Raw genomic sequence first — 839 nt, 5'->3', positions numbered from 1 at the left:
GATCCGACACTGTGCAAATCTTGCCAGCAATGCGGTCCAGCGTCGCCAGGCAGCTGTCGAAATCCTCGCCACCGAAGCAAATGTCATCCACAAACGACCGTCGACCAAATACAGGTACCAGCGATGATTCGTCTGATTCCCCGTTCGTAAACATGTCAGCGACGGGGCTGTTGACGAGTTGTAGTACAGGGTCGGTCTCTACCGGTGCTTCGCGGTCTGCCGCGAACTTCGTTTGAAACGAACCCTCGGCGCTTGGTCCACGACGTTCCTTGGCCTGTTCTTCAGCTAAACGCATCCTCTCCGAGTATTCAAACCAACCTCCTTTAGGTTGAACGAACCCCCAGAGTGCGTTGTCAATCATACGCTGGTAGATCATCGGCGCGTTCTTTAACCCAAAGGGCATGCGTAACCACTCAAAATGTCCTAGTGCGCAGACGAACGCCGACACTTTACGCGCTCGCAAGGGTCATCATGACCGCCCAGAAGCCGCTTGCTGCATTCAGCGAGCAGAACCATAGGTAGCGCTCGAGATCTGTTAACAGGGTCGTCGACTAGCGGCATTGCATACTCCATGATCGCGGTGATAGCATTCACCATCTTGTAATCAATGCAGAGCCGGATGTCCAGCCCGTTCTTTTTCATCACAATCACGATCGGCGATGCCCATGGACTGTCTGAAAAGACGATCAGTCCTGCACGCAATAAAGCGCGCAGCAGCTCGTACAGCTTGCCGAGAAATCGCAGCGGCACGCGCCGGGCACGCTGTTTAATTGGGGCGTGCCCCCTGTGTGTCGATATCGCATACCGCCCCGTAGGCTGGCGGCGGCAGTGCGTTACCA

Source organism: Phytophthora infestans, genomic scaffold (assembly GCF_000142945.1).
Source record: "Phytophthora infestans T30-4 supercont1.41 genomic scaffold, whole genome shotgun sequence".
Classification (NCBI taxonomy): domain Eukaryota; phylum Oomycota; class Peronosporomycetes; order Peronosporales; family Peronosporaceae; genus Phytophthora; species Phytophthora infestans.
Note: the sequence above shows the minus strand (reverse complement) of the source record.